Genomic DNA, 6,524 nt, shown 5'->3' with positions numbered 1-6,524 from the left:
TATTAGTATGAATATGATGAATTAAATCTCAATCAGCTTCACCTTCATTCTCTGGTAGACTCTTCATGAACGAAATGATAGGTTTGTGGTAACTAAAATAGGTAATGAAGACTCTTGACTCCAAATTTTCGATGTAACGTGAGAAAACTGCATCGATCGTGGTACCATGGCGTGTAGGCGATTAAATTGGTGAATTGTTCATTTCCAATGACAGTTTCTGTTGCAAGAACAGAATTAATGGCTTGGAATCCTCTGAAGCAAAATTAACATTAAAATCTCCACCTAGAATCATAGGTATTTTGTCCAGCTCTACTCCAACTTCTGCAGCCCCCACTGGAGTATACGGCAGCAAGTGAAGGTGAATAAACTCTATTATTTTCGCCATCTGCTGATTTGGTGAAATATAGAGTGCTATAAGCATAATCCGCTGTCCGCTTTCTGTGCGACATTCAGCTGCACATATTTCTCCAACAGATGACAACCCAATTGAAAGCGATTCTAGTTGTTTCAAGTTCAGGTCCATATTGGGTGTCATGATGTTCGTTCCATGAGCAGTATTGCAAAGTATTGCGACACCCCCTGCTCTCACATTATGTCTTTTGAACTGTACGACACAATTAAAATTGGGAACATCAATTTCTTGATCGTGTACCTTCCACGTCTCTGAAAGTATCAATATATTAGACCGTAGAATCACCGGATCATTCAAATCTCCGCTATGAGCTCCTAAGCTTTGGCAATTGAGGGTTGTTATTGATAAGCCTGGTCTGCTGATGAACTCTCGGAGAATGTCAGTCAAAGTTATAAATGGATTTGTTGATAATCTTCTAAATTCTGATTGTAGCTTGTCCATTGATTGAGCTTTTTTCTGTCCATGATAAAATTTGTTCTTTCAATCCTTCGCAACGATGTACAATCCCTGTATACTTGTGACACGGGACAAGGCTAAGTAAAGGAGTTGTTGAGAATGTGTCTTTTCGTATCCATAGACGATTTGATTAAACGTACCATCTTGAGACTTGTGGATAGTAATAGCACACGCTGATACCAATGGCAGATGATTTCTTTTGACGAAAATCGTTTTATTATTGTTCAAATATATCGTAGAAGTTCTTCGTGCAATGGGAACTGCCATGTGGCTGATGTTGTTTGCTTGGATAAACGCAGCACTATCGTCCACACTGTCACGTAAGAGGTTAGCACGTGTTTGCCTCCGTTCCCTGCTATCTCGTTCAATTTCAGTTCTACTTTTTTTTCCGTTTTCTATTCTGATCAATTCCTTCATTCGCCCGTTTTTTCTCCCGCCACGTTTTTGTCCTTTCTGCACCCGACTTCGGCATATTTGCACAAAACTCTCGATTTAAGTAATGAAGACACGCACAAAAACAAAATACGTTGCTTATGATCACTGTGTTAGAAAACAACAGCTGTTTTCCGCGATCGCGACGCCGCCTGAACGCAGAGAATGACATGAAAGACAGAAAGTCTTCCGTCTCATTCTCGCACGATATACAAGGCCTCTCACTCTCGCCCGATAGTCGAGACGTAAGGTAGTCCGTCTCACTCTCGCTCGATTCCCGGAGGCCCTCACTCTTACTTACTACGTTAGAGCGAGCGTCACCAAAAAGGTTGCCGATCGAGATTTCAAAACCCTCCCATAAGAAGGTTTCACTTCAAAAAATTTATTGAACCAATCGTTACATTTCTTTAAAAACTTTCAAAATAGGTTCCTTCTGCGTCGGTTGCGAGTTTTTGTCGGCAACTGACCAGCCGCTCGTTAGTTAGCTAGGAACGCCCTCTACCGAATCAAGTCGGTGCGCGCACGCTCCAAGTCGCAGTGGAAGAAAATCTGTCTTATTACAAACCCTGTAAATATTCAAAAAATCATTTATATGTTTAACAAGTCAGTTTTAATTTGAATAAGTATTTCATTATGTATTACATTGGTATTCGATTGGAGAACTTAATCAGTTGTAGAATTATGCTTTGACGTTTATCTTCATTGCTTCGAGATTAGACAAAGCCACTAGTTATCTAGTTATTCTTAATCGGAAACAAACGTTTATGTTTGCTGGGAATATACATTTTGAATGCTTTCAAAACGCACTATTAATAAAACATTTTTACGTACTTTCTTCCACTCAACTCCGGTTTGTCCCTTGTATAGGGACTATGTAAGAATCAATATTTGTTTAACAGCGTTCCGCTTCTCTTTAAAGTTTCGCACTTTACAGCAAAAACAGCGAATTCCGTAACGAACAAAATTTGTCAAAAGTTGAGCCCATAGTACCAACGTAGAAATCAGTTGTTCTCTTTTTTTTCATTTCAACAATGTTAACATTGCTCAATATGCATATATATAGTCTGTCAAGTAAGAGCGTTGTTGACTTTACCGACAGTTAATGAAAGATTTCGCTCTAATTCCTTCATGAGCCGATAGAGAGGAGCTTTGTCCTTGATGCATTGTCAACAAAGGTTCAGTTGTCGCTGATCTTTTGAAATAGAAGTACGTTAAACGGCATGAGTGCTAAGTACGTGTCGCGCTACGAAGCTGTGTTCTTTTGCATCCACCCGAAAGATCCCAAAATGTCGCAATCAGCGGCTGCTAAATATATGAGAAAGTCGAAGGCATTTGTACAGAAGTGGATACAGCGATATAAAGTGGCTAAAAATGTCGATGATTGACCAGAACGTGGTTCGATAGGAAAAGTGAACAAAAAAGATGAAAAGGATAGTGAATCTGATTTCGCGGAATCCTGCTTTAACACTACGGCAAGGATAAGCAAAATTAATGGCAAAAGGTTTAGATATATCGTACGAAACTATCCGAACGAGAATATTGATAGAGATTTTGAAAATGTCATTTTTACTGATGACTGGGCACGTTCTGCCCTCACGCGAGCTTGGTCAACTTCCACCAATAGGCTTGTTCAGCGGACCGTAAAACATGGAATAAAGGTGCATCTTTGCACCTTGTACCTCTTTACTGACAACCTAAATGCCGAGAAAATGATAAAAATCTACAAAAAGGCTTTACTGCCATCTGCCAAACTATGGTTCATCAGAAAAAATGAAGATTGGATTCTGCAGGAGGATAACGATCCTACACACCGCAGCAAGCTCAGTACTCAGTGGAAAACTCAATCTGGTATCGTTAGATTGGATAAAACGTCGCAGTCGCCCGGTGCAAACCCTATTGAAAATGTGTGGGCATATATTAAACAGAAGCTTCATAGAAGACGCACACACACTTTGAAGCAATTGTCTTACGAAATTCGTCGGATCTGGAGATCCTTTCCACTAGAATACGCGTCAAATTAGTAGAAAGCATGCCTCTGACGCCAGGCAATTATCGACGCCGATGGTGACTGGACACATTATTGACCACATTGCATCTTTGTTTATAATGTGTATCATGTATACTCGTATATAAATATGAAAGCTTCGTCAAATATTTTTTTTTTTAATTATCCCGACCACGACCTTACTTGACAGACTGTAGTTTTGTACACATCTACATATCCACACTGAAATCAAACTTATAAAAATAGTTTATATATTTACAAATAATAGCATTCGACTCTGATTTTGAGTTAGCTTAAGAAAATTGCAAACATATTGAAGCCAATTTTTATAATTATTACAGTACTAGCTTTTTACCCGCGGCTTCGCCCGCAGTAGAGCCATTAAATAAGTATGAGAGATAAAGGGTAAGGGTATAATAATAGAAATGAGTCAAAATGATAACTAAATTTTATTGCTTGGCTGAGATCAACAATTTTTAAAAATTCCTACAGACAATGAAGATTCAACACCCTAAAATATGCGTATTGAAATGCAACAACTAATGTTAAAATATATTTCACCGTAACAAAAATCAATAACTCTGAATTCTAACAATTTAAAAGAATAAAATACAAAGTATTAATCTAGGATATTTTTGTAGACCATGTTATAAGTTTTCCCGTCGGGTGCAAATACATATATGTGTGAATTCTGGGCATTAGATACACGTGAACAGGCTACATAAAGTTGACCATGAGAGAAGCATGGGTTTTCTAAATGCACTCCTGCTACCAGTAATGTTTGTCCTTGTGCCTTGTTTATAGTAACAGCAAAGCTAAGCTTTGCAGGAAACTGAACCCTTTTAAATTTGAATGGAAAGTCAGTGGGAATAATTGGTATCCGAAGTATTATAACAATATTTCCCTTACCGACACCTGTTAAAATAGTAGCACCAAGTATGTTCTGTCCCAATTTTTTTATCCGAAGCTTTGTTCCATTACATAGGAAAGGATCATCTAGATTTCGCATAAGCATTACTGGTATATTTAGTTTCAATTGAAGTTTATGTGACGGTACATCCTATAGTTCAAGTGAATTTAAAAACTCCACAGGATATGAAGTACTTAGTTCCGTATCTATAATTGTATCCATTGACAAATATTCCTTCATTTTTCCTTGAACCTCGTTTAAAATATCAGTGCTGATCCTATTAACAATTTCATTTCTTGGTGCTAATATTGCTCTTGCACGCAACCACTGATCACTACACAAATTTTGTTGCAATTCCGGAAAAACATTAGCAATGAAATCCACATAACTTTCTACTAAATTACAAAATTCTCTTGACAGTAATATATAGCCTTCAACGTCAACAGCTAAACAACCATCACCAATTTTCAACAACATTTCTGCGTAAAGTCCTGAATCCACGTCATTATGAAGATGCACTCTCATATTAGTTTTCAGGCGGAGTTTTTCAACTGCATCATTTTCTAAGAAAAGCAGAGTAAGAATTAACATCAGCGAGTAAGATCTAAAATAATAAAATGACTGCTAACCACAAAAATTACGGATTACCTCAAAAATTTGAATAGTTTTATACTGCATGCAACGACAGAAGAAAATAACAAGAAATATAGAAAAATTAATATTAAATATTATGTTAATACAACTCTAACAAATAATTTCGACCAAATTAGTTATCACAAAAACGATAATCACGGACTTTTATTTAGATCATTAAAAGAGAAATAATTCTTTCATACATAACTTTTGTGTATCTTGAACGGTTTTCGCAGCGCAAGGAACAAAAGCCCTCAAAGATAAATAATTTCCCTCGTTTTTTACACATTTACCACTGTTTCTTCGCTCCTATTGTTCGCAGCGTAGTGCTATATAGCCTATAGCCTTCCTCAATAAATGGACTATCCAACACAAAAAGAATTATTCAATTCGAACCAGTAGTTTCGGAGATTAGCGCGTTCAAACAAACAAACTCTTCAGCTTTATAATATTAGTATAGATTTCGTGACTGGCAACTCTGCGTTGTGAAAGAGCAATCAGCTGACCCGTTTCTAAGGGAAAAATCCAAATCGTGGGAAACGTACGGTAAAGCGGGCGATAGAAGCAGTGTTGGCTAATCATTTACATTGCGCTCTCATAAGATAGGTTGTATCAGCTGATTCGTTCTGCGGTTTTGCGTTGTTCGCTGTTTCTACTTTTAGAAACATACGTAAGTTGCCTTTTATATTTCGGGTTTAGGCAACAATATGTAAACTTACAATTTTGCCTTAAAGTTTACTCTTTTGATGTTCAGAACGTTTTGCTTACAGTAAGTTAAAATATTCTTCTCGACCAAAAAATGAAACTAAGTCGCGAACATTTTCGCGCGAACTTGTGATGTGTGAAAGGAAACCTCACAATAAAAAATCGGTTGTGCTTGCTAATTTCAATATTTTAAAGGAAATTTTCTATTATTTAATTGAAATATTGGGTAGTCGAAAAAGTCTTTTCGTATCAATAAATGTCGTTGCAGTCGTATATCTCCAGTGCTAAAGGTGAGACTTTAAGTTTCATTAACCAAAAAAATTTAAATTCGGGGAAGTTGAAAAAAGTTTCAGTTGTTCAAAAATAAGTGAAAATAAAGAAGAAATTCACAATATTTTGAAATTTTTGTATAAAAAAGGGAAGAATGCTACGCAAGCCACCAATGAAATTTGTGAAATTTACGGAGACGATGCTGTACCAGTTCGTATAGCAATGGTTCGCTCGCTTCGGTTCTGGAAATTTCAATTTACACTGATGAAATAATGCCTCTGGCTGAAAAATGGCAAAAAGTGGCTGACCAAAATAGTACTTATTTGTTTATTTATTTATTATCTATATACGAGGGCTGCTATATATATATTTCTGGCCTAATAATGAAAATAGGAATTGTTTACTCACTTGTTTGGCGTCCACGACACTTGCTGCGGTTGGGTGTCTCACACTGGTGTCCCCACCGTTCACTGCACCGATTTCGAGGATCAATAGAGCACTTTAACTTTATTCCGCTGAACCCAATTTTGCGAGTAGTAGGGCGCCACAGAGCTCAAGTCGAGGTAGACTTAGCGTTTTTAGAGGAGCCACCTTAGCCTTAGCTACTAATAAGTGACTTTTGGTCGCGTTATCGCTTTGTGTGCGCACATATATAGTGGCACAGTATGCCTTCTCAGAGGCGTCACAGAAGCCGTGTAATT

Source organism: Bactrocera dorsalis, chromosome 6 (assembly GCF_023373825.1).
Source record: "Bactrocera dorsalis isolate Fly_Bdor chromosome 6, ASM2337382v1, whole genome shotgun sequence".
In the NCBI taxonomy this organism is placed as follows: Eukaryota; Metazoa; Arthropoda; class Insecta; order Diptera; family Tephritidae; genus Bactrocera; species Bactrocera dorsalis.
This window is presented reverse-complemented; position numbering follows the sequence as displayed.